This window comes from Chrysochloris asiatica, unplaced genomic scaffold (assembly GCF_000296735.1).
Source record: "Chrysochloris asiatica unplaced genomic scaffold, ChrAsi1.0 scaffold00052, whole genome shotgun sequence".
Classification (NCBI taxonomy): Eukaryota; Metazoa; Chordata; class Mammalia; order Afrosoricida; family Chrysochloridae; genus Chrysochloris; species Chrysochloris asiatica.
Window position 1 is genome coordinate 14,024,286 of NW_006408570.1, and position 15,105 is coordinate 14,039,390.

Genomic DNA, 15,105 nt, shown 5'->3' on the forward strand with positions numbered 1-15,105 from the left:
TTAACTGATGGTACATGGAGGGGATTATAATCATTGTAATGAAACAAGGTGTAAGATTTGTTGAATGGAAACTGATGCTCTGCCATGTAAACTTTCACTCAATCCACAATAAAAACCTTTAAAAAAAAACAAAAATCTGTACTTAAAAAATTATTTTTTTTATTGTGGTTTGGGTAAAAGCAGTTTTTTTTTAAGAAGGGCTTAGACTACAGGCAGGAGGTACTTATACTCCTTGTTGTTAAGTGCTGTGGAGTAGGTTTTGACTCATAGAGACCTTGTATACGGTTTCTAAGGAGGAGCTGCTGGGTTTCAACTGCCAACTGTGTGGTTCACAGTCCAGTGCTGATCCTACAGTGCCACACCAGGAGCCCTCCTTGGTCTCAGTGAAGAAAAACACTTACAATAGAGCTGGAGAAAGACCTGGAGGCCACATTGTAGTAGATCAAGAACTAATCTAAGAGACCCCAAAAGACAGGGGTGCAAAGAAAGGCAAGGTCTGACTTTCCTCTTTTTCTTGACCGTTTGCTATCTGCCTGATGGCCTCAGTGACTAGTGTCCTCACATCACATGGTGGATGCCTCAAGAGAGATAAGAGCCAACTGCAGTGTTGTTGATGGTCTCCATGAGGAAATCCTGGAGACTTTAGGCTATAATGAAAAGCAGGAAAGCATTCATGCATTTAGCAAACACTGAATCTCTGGGGCCAGGGGGACGACAAAAAATAACCAGTCTATAAAACCCAGAAACTCAAGTTTTTTAAAAATGTGACTCACATACCTTGTGAGCTTTCCTGCATGACTCACCCAATGGATATCCCTACATTTTGACACAATAGTCAAATTTGTGTGCAGTCCTTGTGCCTAATTTCACGTCTTCTCTCCATTGTAGAGGCATGGGAAGAATACATGCAAATAAAAGTGTTTCTATTATAGGGTAACCTTGTTGTTGTTAAGTGCTGTCAAGTCAGTTCCGACTCAGCAACCATGTATATAGGGTTTCAAAGGAGTGGCTGGTGAGTTCCAACTGCCGACTTTGTGGTTCAAACAGACCCTACGGTCCAGTGCTTATCCGACAGCGCTCCAGAACTCCTTGTTGTTGTTGTTAAGTACCCTTGAGTCAGTTCTGACTCACAAGGACCCTGTATAGGGTTTCTGAGGAGCAGCTGGTGTGTTTGAACTACCAACCTTGCAGTTCAAATCAACCTTTTGGTCCAGTGCATTATCCTGCAGCACCACACCAGGACTCTTTGTTGTTGTTGTTAAATGCCGTCGAGTTGATTCCGACCCATAGCCACCCTGTATAGGGTTTCCAAGGAGCAGCTGGTGAGCTTGAACCACCTACCTTACAGTTGAAACGACTTTGCAGTCTGATGCATTAACCCACAGCGCCACACCAGGGCTCTTTAAGTTACTCTAATTCATTAAAAGAGTAAATTTGTGCAATTGGAGAATGAAATGAGGTAGATTCTTTTAGTATGGATCCACCTCACCTTCCCTACGCCAAAAAATGGTCTCCTCTTTTTCCTGGCGTCATTCTTCTGAGATGTGCCACCGTCGGGCCCAGGGCTTCTGTATGGTTCCAGGACAGCTGGACATACAGTGACTGTAATTGCTAGTTAGTTCATAATTACATAACCCCATTTGAGTCCCAAATCCTGTTCTGGTTGCTCCTGTCTTTAGAGTATGCCCCTGAAGCTGGGACTCCTCTTGTTGCTGATCATGGAGTGTGGCTGTGGGGGCTGGGCCAGCAGCCCTGGGGCAGATTCACTAAAAATGGTCCTTTGAGCACAAGACAGGACACTTTTTGGCCCTCTTCAATGCTATGCTCAGCTACCACCCAAACTGGCCAGAGAACCACTTCTCCAGGACATGGTATGCCAAGAAGAGCATGTGGGTACAGTCCCATGTCTACCCCCGTCACAGACTGAAAGCCCCATTCCTTTCTTTCTCTTGAATTCCTGCTCCCAAGCTCATACTCAATTCCTGTCAAAGAGTGAGTGGCATGTCTTTCATACAGACTTCTCTGGGTTTCCTTAGAAAAAAGTCTTCACAATATGCCTCATGGCCAATGGGTTCTGACTCAATCTCAGCACCAAGCTAAGCTCTGAAAATCACCTCCATCCCTTTCTCAGAACCCTGTATTGCACCACTACCAATCTGTACTGCCAGCCATGGACATCAGCTGCTGGTTCTACCAGCTGCTGTAACATATGGAATCCTAATTTCAGTGGTTTAAACACGTTGTTGTTGGTAAGTGATGTTAAGTTAGTTCTGACTCATAGCGACCCTGTATAGACTTTCCAAGGTGCTGCTGGTGGGTTTGAACCACCAACTTTATGGTTAGCAGTCCAGTGCTGATCCTACAGCACCACACCAGAAATCCTTAAACACATTAGATGTTTACATATCACTCCCTTAGAGTCCAACACCAGATTCCTGGCCTGCAATTGGCTTTTCCCTCTCTGGGGTTACTGCCACTGTGTGGCTGTTCTGTCCTAGGGCCTGGGCATCCTCTGCATCTACCTGACAGATGTAGGGAAGTCACACCCCCATCTTAACAATCCTGACATCATTTCTTATCACGTTACATAGGAGACTGTATCACATGACTCCACCTGAATGTCATCTTTGGCTGGACCGTCACTTCCCAGAAATAATTCAGCCTGTGGAAGACAGGAACAATTGGTTGGTAGACCAGCTGTCCCTGCCATCCTTTATCTTTCTATAACAAGTATTCATCATGACTCAGAAAAGATAATTTTTCTATGTCAGTTTTCAAGGTTAAAACACACTTCTAATAGGAAGTGATCACTTACGTTTCTGTGGTCTTTTGCAGTTTCCGAAACCCTTTATATACAGTGTGGTGATTCAAGTTATGACTCAGGCCCTGCCACTGTCTATCTGTGTGATATTGATGTGGAGCTGTAGGGTAAACACTGGACTACTCAGGCAAGGTTGGCAGTTCATATCCACCAGTCACTCCTTGGAAACCTTATGCAGGCTTGTTATGAGTCGAAACAGACTTAATGGCACTTAACAACAACAATCTCTACACTGGGGGCTTGGTGTGGTGCTGTAAGATAAGCACTGGACTGCTAACCACAAGGTTGAATTTTCTAACACACCAGCTGCTATGAGTCAGAACCAGCTGGATGGCACTGAGCAACAATAACAGTAATCTCTATATTTAATTTAAAAAATAGTAGCTGATATGGCTACGTATAGGATAAGCTTCTCCTTGGAAATCCTATACAGGATCAACTCAATGACACTTAACAATATCTTCACAGTAACACGAAAGATGGGTTATTTCTCCATTTCTACAGATGAATTGTTTTGTTATTGAGCACTGGAGCCTTGGAGGAATTAAGTAATTTGTTCAAAGTTACTTTAGACCCTAAATTTGTTGTTAAGTGATGTTGAATTGATTCTGACTCACAGCAATTCTGTTTAGGATTTCCAAGGGGTATGTGGTAGGTGTGAACGGCCAGCAATGTGGTTAGCAATTAAGTGTTTATACTATAGTGCCCATTGGAGAATGTGGTTGTTGTTGTTAAAGTGCCATCAAGTCAATTCTGACTCATAGCAACCCTGCATAAGATTGGCTGGTGAGTTTGAACCACCGACCTTGTAGTTCAAACTTACCTTGCAGGCTAGTACATTATCCTACAGTGCCACACCAGGACTCAGAGAATGTGGTAAGCCAGAGAATGTGCGTCTCCTGTGTGCCTGGCCTCAAGGACCTGCCCCAGGCCTCACTGTTGTTGTTGTTATTGTTGTTGGGGCCTCATAGAGCACAAAGAATATTTTCTTCTTCTTTTTTATTAAATAATAATTTATTGTGTTTTCAATGAATGTTTATACAGAAAATTATGTTTCTATTTGATATTGTGGCCCTGAGATTATGGTCACTGGGCATCATCTAGTCTGGTCTCTGGGTAGCTGAAGCTCTGGCTATTAGCCCTATAGATTAGGCTCTTCTCTGAGACATTGGTTTCCTTCTTTCTCTTTTGCTCCTAATAAGTAGAGATCAACAGTTGTATCTTAGATGGCAGCTCTTGAACTTTTAAGACCCTAGATGCTGCTCATCTCACTACAATACATAACATGAACTTTGTGAATGAGATGTCAGTTGGCTTAGTTGTCCCTTGAGATTAAGTTCCTAAGTTTTCAAACCAAGAATACCATTCTTACATGCTGTTTGGTTATGTTTGAGAAGTATCTATGACTGTGTCCTCTATGAATATATACATATATATAGATATGAATACGCACATATTTGTATGTACACATACATATAGATAGTCCTAGCATAGTGGTTACGAATCAGGCTCCAAACCACAAGATCAGCAGTTCGAAACTACCACCTGTTCTGCGAGAGAAAGATGAGGTGTTTTGCTCCCATAAAGATTTACAGCCTTGGAAATCCTGTACAGGGTCGCTAGGAGTCGGAACCGAATCCACAGCACATAGCCAGCCAGCCAGCCATCTATGCATACCTTATATATACACATACATGTGTGACCATTCACTAGATTTTTTGGCTGTTGTTACTGTTAGTACTGTGTTAAATTATAAATGTCATATTCTTTAGCACAAATATCCTTTTCTCATGTGCACTTCTTAGTAGTATTGTGATATCAGCCATTGATAATAGCTGTGTTCATTGCACCTGTATTTGGTGCTACCTCTCTCATCACCAAAAATAACAAATGTCTACAATCTAGAAAGTGATTGTTTCCACTCTGCCCAACCCATCCCCGGTAATGCCCAATGAATTTTGGGTTCTGTAAATAGGAGTCCTGGTGTGGTGCTGTGGGTTAATGCGCTAGACTGCACAGTTGGTTTGAACTGCAAGGTTGGTGGTTCAAGATCACCAGTCACTCCTTAGAAACCCTCTAGAAGGTCACTATGGGTCAGAACCAACTCGACAGCACTTAACAACAACAACAAATATATATGTATATGTAGTGTATATGTATATGTTGTTGTTAAGTGCCATTGAGTTGGTTCCAACTCTAGTGGGTTTGAACTACCAACCTTGTGATTAGAAGTCCAGTGCTTATCCTACAGCACCACACCAGGATCAGGCATTATTTCATTCTATTGTGGATGGGGTCACTATGAGTTGGTACCAACTTGACAGGACCTAACAATAACAACAACAACATATATAGGGAGTGCAGTGGCTCCATATGACAAGTACTGGACTTTGAACCACAAGTTTGGTGGTTCAAGTTCACCAGCTGCTCCATGTGAGAAAGATGAAGGTTTCTGCTCCCACAAAGACTTATAGACTCAGAAACCCTATACAGAGTCACTATGAGTCGGAACCAACTCAAAAGAACTTAACAACAACAACATAAATATATACATGTTTTCTTATAAAACCGGGTTTACTTGAAAGAAAGACCTACAGGAAAAATACAAAACAATAGTGGTAGACTGACTGTTACTACAAGAACAAGCAAGTTGCTTGCCCAGGAAACATCAAGGCAAGTGGTCGGGTCCCCTCAGTGCAAACCCCCTTCTAAGACTAAGACTCAATGGGAATACACGCTCTGATTGGTGACTACGCTTGTCACCGATAAGTGAGGGAAAAACAGCAATGAAGCAGCGAACTAAGCCCTACAATGTTCAAGAGACTTCTGTGAACCCGGGTGAAGACTTGGTTGGCCAGCAGTGTGGCAAGACCTGGGGACTCCTGGGCTCAGAGTCAGTGACATAGCCATAGACATAGAATGGAGAGTGAAACATCCAGTGGATAAGAAGAGAGGGCATCTGCACAAGAACACCCACACTTGCAGATAATAACCACTTGACCTGGCTTCAATGACTAGATGATCAGAGCTCAATGAGAAGAAGAAAGAAGAGGGAAAAAAGCATAATCCGATACAATTTGACAAACTTGACCTACACCTATGGATGCAGTAGCTCAAAAGAAGGAACAAATCCTTACAGCAAGGATCATTCCCACCCTGTCCATACACAGAGTAGACAGGGATGAACAACTTGGACATTGGCTACCCAAAATGGGGTGGGGTGGGGGGTAACAAAGGCAAGAAGTGACTGGCTTACAAGCTTTCAAGAGGGAAACTATATTCACAGGGCAAGGAGGAAGGTAGAATCTCCACTGAGTAGTATCAAATCTGTCTAGGTGGAGCTGATGAAATGAAATCTGGATGGATCTCTTGTGATACAATAGTGAATAATTGTTATCTGGACTGCTTGTGAGGGTTGGAATTGTAAAGGTAGATGTTTTTTAGCAAGGAAGGGAGTGATTAACTTTTCAGCCTAAGAGCGGAGGTTCCTGGGACCATCAAGGGAGAAGAGCGGAGAGTGGGCCCCTACCCAGAGAAGCAGTGATGCCTGAGATGGAGGCAGAGACGATGATGTGGAGAGATGGAGCTATTGGGGACTTTAGACACAGAGAGGGAGAGGGAAAGAAAAAGCAACTAGGTTTATATAATATTTATGTTTATTTGTGCTTTATTGATTATGCAAGGACTTTAGATTGTGGATTATGACAAACCATGGATAATATTGTGAAGAATGGGGATTCCAGAACACATAATTGTGATCATGAGGAACCTGTACATATACTAGGAGGCAGTACCAAGAAGATACTGAAGGGTTTAAAATCAGAAAGATGTGTGCCAGGGTTGTATTCTTTCACTAATTTAATCTGTATGCTGAGCAAATAATCAGGACTTAAAATACTTACTGATGAAGATCAGAGACCACAGTCTTTGGTATGGGTTGCACCTCAATGTAAAAAAGCAAAAATCCTCACCACTGGACCAATAAATAACATCATGATAAATTGAGAAAAGACTGAAGTTGTCAAAGACTTTATTTTGCTTGGTTCCACAATCAACACTCACGGAAACAGCAATCAAGAAAGCAAACGACATATTGCATCCTGGCTTCTAAAGCTGGCGAGACTTCATGTTTCATACTTCAGACATATTATCAGATGGGAGTAGTCCCTGGAGAAGGACATCATGGTTGGTAGAGCAAATGGTCAACAAAAATAGTAAGGGCCTCCCACCCCCCAATGAGATGGATTGGCATAGTGGCAACAGCAATGGGCTCAATTTGAATTATGGTTGTGAGGATGGTGGGGGACCGGGCAGTGTTTTGTTCTGTTGTGCACAGCGTCATTATGCATAAGAATGGACTCAAGAGCACCTAAAAACAACAACAACAACATTACATTACATTAGGCAAATCTGCTGCACAAGACCTCTTTAAAGTGTTCAAGAGCCAAGATATCAGTTTGAGGACTTAAGGTGTGCCTGGCCCAAGCCCTGGCATTTTCAATCACCTCATATGCATGTGGAAGTTGGGTAATGCATAAGGTAGACCATAGAAGAACTGGTGCATTTGGCTTATGGTGTTGGGAAGAAGAATATTGAAAGCTCTATGGACTGCCAGAAGAATTAACATATCTGTGTCGAAGAAGTACAGCTATTTTGCTCCTTAGAAGCCAGGGTGGCCAGACTTCATCTCTCATACTTTGGACATGTTATTAGGAGAGACCAGTCTCTGGAGGAGGACATCATGTTTGGTAAACTAGAGGGTCAGGGAAAAAGAGGAAGACCCCACAGAGATAGACTGGCACAATGGCAGCACCAATGGGTTGAAGTGTAACAATTGTGAGGATGGAGCAGAACAGGGCAGTGTTTCGTTCTATTGTGCATAGGATCACTATGAATTGGAAACTAACAACAATTGCTTTATTTCACTGATCATTAGGTTCTCCAGGTTCATCCGTGTTATAATATGTGGCCTCAGCCTCATCATAGTTCTTTATGATTGTGTAATATTCCACTGTATTTAAGTACCAAAATTTATTTACCCATTCATCCGATGAAGGACATTTAAGTTGTTTCCATTTTTGGCTATTATGAATAATGCTACAATGAACATGGTGTTTATACAAAGATACGTTTTGCTGCTGCTGCTGCTGCTGCTGCTGCTGCCACTTCCCAACAACATTCATTGATTCGCTTCTCTTTTCTAGGCTCCAGGGATGTAAATAGGAATAAGAAATGGTCTCTGCCCTCCAAAAAGTACATTGGCCAACAGAGAGACAGATACATGATCAAAGAGCTCGCATACAATGGAATGACATCTGTAGAGTGAAGTACAAAGTGTTATCAAGATTTCAGTGACAGAATAATTTTGCCAGACATGTTGAGGCAAGTTACAGCAGGAAGATGACTTCTGATTTGGGTATAAATGGCTGAAGGAAGAACAAGATGAGGGTGTGTGCTATTTTAGGAATAAACAATGAAGAACAACATACAATGCTAGTATACAAGACAAGCACACAAGAAGGGTGTCAAAGAACATTGTATGTTTGGTGAGGAAGAGCAGATACAGTATGGGCAAAGTATGGCAGAGACAAGGTGGGAGATAAAGCTTAGCAAGCAAATTGGTATATATCTGGAGTTAAGGGTCATGAGTCTACAGGTAGGGCAAGGAGAATATTAACAACAGGTGTAGGGCTGATATGATGAGAGTCATCTTTTACAAAGCTCCTCTGATAAGAGCCAACAATGGAAACCAAGCTGATTACCCCATTTCATCCCACTTCCACTTAGGGCTACCTTGCCATCCTGATGTCTTCCCTGATGCCATATAGTTGGCTCACTTTCAACAAATGCAAGAGAACAGACCACTTGAGAACATCCATTTCTTTCTTTCCTTTTTAACCTTTTATTGTGACAAGGGTGAAGGTTTACAGAGTAGATCATCAGTTTTACATTCAACAGATCACACAGTTCATTGCATCTCAGTGATTACAATCCCTTCATTAAACATCACTTATCCCACTTCCTCCCTCTTTCCCAATTCTCTGAACTTTGTCCTTGGGTAAATGTGGTCCTTTTGATCCTGAATGGTTGACCACTCAGTGATGTACATACCTCACTAATGTTGTTATCCTTACTACATGCTTATCTGTTACTTGGCTGAAAATTAGGCCATAGAGGAGAAGTTCAGTTCCAGACCTGAAAAGGTGACCAAGGGCATAATCTCAGGGTTTCATCAGTCTCTATCTGACCAGTAAGCCTGGTCTTTTTTAATTTTGCCCATCCATGTATAAATATTCTAAATATTCTCTATCAAACCTTTATATATTTGTGAGTATACCCCTACTTTGCCTCCATACTTGCTCAGCCTGTGTATCTATCCATGTTTCTACCCTGTAGATTACTGTTATTGCAAGTTTGTGTATAAACAGTATTTATCTATGTTCCCTTTAACTCTTGTACTCCATCCCGTGTCTTCCCCTGCCTTTGTCATCTGCCAACATCCCTCTTATCTTCCCCTTCACCCAAGTTAGTAGAGTCTACCCTCTAGCCAGTGAATTACTTACTCTTCCCACAACCCCAACCACCAAACAATATTTCTTTGAGTGTGAAAACCTTTTCCCGATTGTTTGCAGTAGTGGTCTTATACAATATTTTTCCCTTTGTGATTGACTAATTTCATTCAGCATAATGTCCTCCAGGTTCATCGATATTATGAGGTGTTTCACAGATTCCTTGTTATTCTTAAATTGTGTGTGTGTACCAAAGCTTGTTTTCCATTCTTCCACTGATGGGCATTTAGTGTGATTTCACCTTTTTGCTATTGTGAATATCGCTGCAATGAAATTGGGTATGTATATATCTATTTGCGTTGTGGTTTTTATTTCTCTAGGACATATTTCAAGTAGAGAATTTGCCAGTCACATGGTATTTCTATTTCCAACTTTTTTGAGAAGTTTCACTATTTCACAATGATTGTACCATTTTACCATTGTACCAACAGTGTATGAGAGTTCCAGTCTTTCCACACCAGTGTCAGCATTTGTTGTTTTCCCTTTATTTATTTTTTAACTTTGCTGTTAATGCGGGGGTGAGATGATATCTCAGTATTTTGATTTTCATTTCTCTTTAATGGCTAGTGATTGCAACATTTCTTCATGTTTGTTGGTTGCCTGAGTGTCATTTTTTGGTGAAGTGTCTCTTCATGTCCTCTATTCATTTTTCAATTAGATTATTTGTCTTTTTTCTTGTTGGTATGTTGAAGGTTTTTAAAAAATAAATCTTAGAGAGTAGTCCCTTGTCTGATATAGCATTGCCAAACATTTTTTCCCAGTTTCTTTTTGACTCTTTTGGTGAAATCTTTTGATGCACGTAAGTTCTAATTTTTAGGAGGTCACAGTCTTTGAGCAGATACATTTTCCATGATGTTATCTCCTTAGTGTGCAGGTGATGAGGTACCTGTGATGGCTTGCACTCCTCTTTTTCTCTCCTAAAATCTAGTTGCTGTTGAGTCCCTTACAAATTATGGCAACTCAATGTGTCAAACTGTGCTCCATTGAATATTCCCTGGCTGATTCTTTGGGGGAGTAGATTTTTTCAAAGTCTCTGAGTAGACTTGAACCTTCAAACCTTTTGATTACTAATCAAATTTCTTAACCATTTTCACACCCAGGGGATTTCTTTTAGCATAGAGAATCTGCCTAAGCCAAATGCTGAGTTAGTTGTCTGGAATCCAGGGTCTTTATCTGCCACCTTCAAAGACAGAATTAAAACCTGTGGATGTTGGGACCATTGTGGCTTCTCCCACCTTCCATGGACTAAGTGTGCAGAAGGAGGCAGAGAAGATGGGGGAAGATGATGGGAACTGTGATAGTTCTGTCAGAACTCATTCTAGCCATCCATGATCTGCATCATTGATTCCTCATTCACATAAAAGCTGGCTCCTCTGAGATCTGAATGGGAACCACAAACATGTTTTTCTAAATAATTTACAGAAGGAAAGAACAGAGGGATTCTGGGTTGCCCTGCAGTAAGAAACCAAAACCTGAAGGTGACAGTTGCCCTGCCCAAGAAGCAATGCCTCTCCTCTCACAGGAGGCTGCCAGACACACTTAATCTGGGAAGGCCCTTAGACATTCGAGTCCTCTCACTATGGAGATGGGCAGGCCTGAGTTCAAATTCCACCTCCTCCACTCTGTGTGACTTTGAGAGACACTAATCTCTCCAAGTCTCAGTTTCCTAATTTAAAAGCTGGTTTACAGCCCTTAAATGCAAGTCTCCTTCCTTTAACTCCAGAAACCATATGGATTTATGATACTGTGGTTGATATACACCCAAGATCAGGGAGGCGAGGCTTTCATGCATCATCTTCATAGAGCTCAGAACGTGAAAAGGAACTTACCTCATGGAAGAAACTCAAATTTCTTAAAGTTCATTCTTATTTTTCCTTCAGGCCTCTTAACTTGACAGCATATGGCAGAAGAAAGGTGAAGATTAGAATAATATCACAGTTGTTCTTTGGGTTTGGTAGGATCCAATTCAAGTATATTAAAAATGCACGAATGTAGCACTAGTAACTACATGAGATGTTGTTGTTGTCAGGTGCCATCGAGTCGGAATGACCCATAGCGACCTCATACAAAGCAGAACAAAACAATGTCTGATCCTGGGCCAACCTCACTACCGCTGCCACACTTGAGTCCATCAATGATGCCACCTGGCTGATCCATCTCGTTGGTGGTCTTCCTCTTTTTCTCTGACCCTCCATCTTACCCAGCATGACATCCTTCTCCAGCGACTATTCTCTCCTGACAATATGTCCAAAGTATGAGAGACGAAGCCTAGCCATCTTGGCCTCCAAGGAGCACTCTGGCTGCACGTCTGTTACTCTCCTATAATACATACTTCCAAAATTTGCTTTAAAAGTTTTGTTAATTATATCATTTTAGATGTTATTGGAAGTTTATTGTTTTGAGCAGTTATGTTGCAAATCCTTTTCAAATAAAATAATTTTCTTATACTGCAAGTAGTTCCTGATCCTTACACTGGGATTTTCTATATAGGATTTATTTAATTATAACTACAGGGGTGCTGCGATGCACAGGATCAGGTTCAAATGAGAACCACTGGTTTGGTTCCTGTAAACTAGCCCGGGAATGAAAACCTTTTATGAATTTTCTTATCCAACAGTTATTTACTGAGAAGCCACCCTATGCCAACCTCATGGACATAGTGAGGAGAAGGATATATTCCTGCCTCTATAGTAGAGACTCAGGCAGATACACTGGCTTCTAGTTCAGCATCATGGTTGCTATTCTGTTGCTGTGTGCCATCGATTTCCAAAGGGATAAAGTAGAACTGTCCCATAGGGTTACCTATGCTGTAGTCTTTATGGAAGAGTCCTGGTGTGGCACTTAGGATAAATGCTGGACTGCTAACCACAAAGTTGGTGATTCAAACCCTCAGAAACCCTATATAGGATCACTATGAGTCTGATCAGACTTGGCAATACATAACAACCTTATCAACAACAATAACAGTCTTTACAGATGAAGATCAACAGGTCTTTCTCCTGTGGAGCGCCTTGAGGGTTTGACCCACCAACCTTTCCATTTACAGTCAAATGCTTAACAACTGTGGCACCAGGTCTATACAGTGTATAAACTGTAATTAACTTTAATCTCTTAATATTGATCATTTAATCAAGATATTGGATTATCTGCCTTCCTATTCCCCAATTTGGTCATCAGTGAAATCCATATATAATATGAATTAACCACAAATGACACTGTCCATTCGATTTTGAAATTTATTCTGAAAGTATTTAGATTCTTCCATCAATATGACACTGTATTGGTGAAAGCTCTGATAAAAATGCATTTTATTTTCTTTTCCAATTTTGTTCAAGTATTTAAGATGATTGTGTACAATAGGGCGCTGGATTCCTTAATTCCTCTGACCCCCAACAGTTTAATGGTGAGGCAGCTTCAAAACATTCAAAAGTTTGGGTACATCCGTGATCTGCTACTCACAGATCTCAGCAGAGAAAGTTTTTTGAGCTCCAGAGTTGATGCAGAAGGAGTAGAATTGAGAAATGGCATTGTAGGCCTAAGGATGAGAAGATCTTTGGATGAAACTTATAGGAAAGTGGATTTGGGGGTCAAAACAAAGAAGGATTGATTGTAGTTGGAGACATCTAAGTCTTACTGGCTGAGGCAGTGAGCTCCCTGTTATTGATAGAGGACAAGAGAGGTGGGATGATAGTCTCAGGATTGCTAAACTGAGTGGTAGGGTGGACCAGATGACTTTATCAGCCATTTTTGCAGAACTAAAGTGCTACCTCTGTTCTCAGTTTATGGATCAAATCTAGGTCACCAACGCCACCTCTCTTAGATTCCATTTTCTCATTGCTAAGTTGGAAATGAAGTTCTGGTGTGGCCCTGTAGGATAAATACTGGGCTACTAACTTCAATGTCAGTGGTTCAAACCCACCAGCCACTCTTCAGAAACCTTATACAGGATCGCTATGAATTGGAACGGAATCAATTACATTAAACAACAACAACAACATAAACATGTTGGAAATAGGGAGCAATTGTTAGAGTTCTCACTGGCCATTGCTGGGGAATTCCAGACCCATAGGTCAGGACCTCAAAGGCACAGGTGAATACAGTAAGCTTAGTTAGGCCTTTAGATCCATAAACTCCATGTCATGACTGGGAATCGCCTTCAATTTCCAACACCAGTAGGGCTTGTTTGTCTCGTTTTAATTATTATTTAGACGACTATTTGTCTAGTTCCTGAGTAAGATGTGAATCAAGTTAGACCTGTTAATTGAATCAAGTTTATATAATCATATCTGGGCATTTAAATGCAAACCAATTATATTGGAGCCTAAACATCTTATATACAAGGAGGGAGTTCTAGTGTCAGGAATGTATGCTAATGCGCAAAGCTTAACCCCCAAAGTGAAGGGTGGAGTACTCCAGGGCACTCCTGTTTCGGTGAGGTTGTTGTAATAATTATTGCTCGGGGCACATTCTGGGAAGATATTGGAAACCTCTCAAACAAGTATGACATTGACTTTACCCCAGCCTGCAGAACCCATTATATTTGGAACACGTTTATCTGAAACATTTGTCTTAGCTTATAAATGCTTTATCAGAACCTGTAGGAGGTATTTGTAAGGAAAGCCGTTGTTGGCCTTTCTGCTTATCAGCATTCTCTTCTTTCCCTTGACAAAGAATTTAATTAGGGAGTAGTGTTTTCATTTGAGTCTCTTTTTAGTTTTCAGTTTTAGCCCCAATGCCTCCTAATTTTGTGCTCCTCAAATCTTGACCCAATCTACAAAGAAAGGAAAGCTGAAAAGACACAGTGGAAAAATTGTTGACTTGTTGGCATGGAGACTAGTAATGTAAAGCAACCCATCAGCAAGAAGGTGCCAGGTTCTAGTTTAAGTTCTCTAAAACTCCTCCAGGCTAAACAGCATTGGAGGGCCTCTTACTTGTAGGTTCTCTGTACAAGGGTAGGTCAAGAAGTATTGCTATTGAGAACAAACAAGATGACGGATCAGGTGGAAGTACAGTAAGGAGCCCCATCAGCAACAACACAGAATACAGGAACAAGCAGGCTCAGGGGATAGTCCCAGAACTCTGAACCACATATAAAGGAATATTTAGAAGGTTGGAAGGCTTACAACTAGGGGAATTGATAGCAGAAGCAAGAAATCCATTGCTTTCTTATTCGAGATGCTCAGCTGCTCCAGGATCCGCCATCGTGGGTAAGACTAAGTGGGGGAAGGATGAGAGCAGCCGCGGACGTCTGACAGAACCATGGAGATAAAGGTGTGGACATTCTTTTCTTTTGGTAACTGTTCATTGGTCTCTTGCTGTCTGCGTACCTCCATTCTGGTGAAAATAGGGGTGCCTGAGCTAGTGGACACCCCAGCCCCACCCTTGGAGGGTTCTACTACGCATGTGCACAGATCTCCTCGAAATTTAAAGAGACACTTTCCACTTAAAACCAAATGACCACAGCCGGCCCTGAACTGTTTATAACTAGAAAAAAGGCCTAAACAGGGATTGTGGAGTGGGACAGGCAGACTAAAAAGGAAATAAGTCAAAAATTAAATCCTAAATTACATAACAAAAACCAACAGTGGCATCTTGAAATTTCTCAAGAAGAACTGTGAAAAGGGAAGCCCATTTCCTGATCACATCTAACTGGAGGCAATCAGAAAGTATAAAAAATACCAAAATACACACCCATCTAAGTATTAAGGCCACAGA